This window comes from Penaeus monodon, chromosome 24 (assembly GCF_015228065.2).
Source record: "Penaeus monodon isolate SGIC_2016 chromosome 24, NSTDA_Pmon_1, whole genome shotgun sequence".
In the NCBI taxonomy this organism is placed as follows: domain Eukaryota; kingdom Metazoa; phylum Arthropoda; class Malacostraca; order Decapoda; family Penaeidae; genus Penaeus; species Penaeus monodon.
In genome coordinates, this window is record NC_051409.1 from 27,319,962 (window position 1) to 27,320,591 (window position 630).

The 630-nt window shown below is 44.8% G+C and overlaps 1 protein-coding gene across 1 annotated transcript in view; it reads left to right on the plus strand.

The window, feature by feature from the left end:
- LOC119588702 overlaps nt 1-630 on the plus strand; it is a 103,718-nt gene that overhangs the window by 89,363 nt on the left and 13,725 nt on the right.

A 630-nucleotide genomic window follows, 5' to 3' on the forward strand; every position in this document is an offset into this window, starting at 1 on the left:
CTCGTAGCTGACTGTTGCGAACTAGGTAAGGTCGCCAGAGAGTCGTGCGTCCCTCTGCGAGTGGCATCCCTGTGGATCCCTGTTAGAGATGACCCAGCTGTTGAAGATGGAGGCAGGTGTTGGGTGGTCATTCCGTACGGGGTTGACCAGGCCTTTATTGCAGGTTATTCGTTGAAAGTATAACACGTTCTTAACCTGTATAAGCATTTAGGATTGTTTTTATTTTTGATGTGTTTTACTGTTTATGGGTACTTCATCTTTCCCGTTTAGTGATAGATTCTTAGTTAAAAACGCAAGAAAATACGTTTGGAAATCTGAGGAAAAGGAGAAAATGATACACGAAAGGTTTTCATAGCGTTGAATTTGCCAAATTATTGGATCTGCAACCTTCTATAGACCACGAGTCAGAAACTAATTGGATGGAGAGCCCCGAGGAACACTAGAGGCGATGGGAAAGAGATGGGACTTCAGGAAGCAGATTGGAGGGAAGGTCAAAGGGTAAGGGATGGATAAGGATGGGCTGTGATTGGTGCCGCTCACCCATACGCTTCTCTGTATTTCAGTGTGTCTGTCTCTACTCTGTCACGCGGAAATACTATATGTGTATAGTATTCCCCCTTCTCCCTTCAT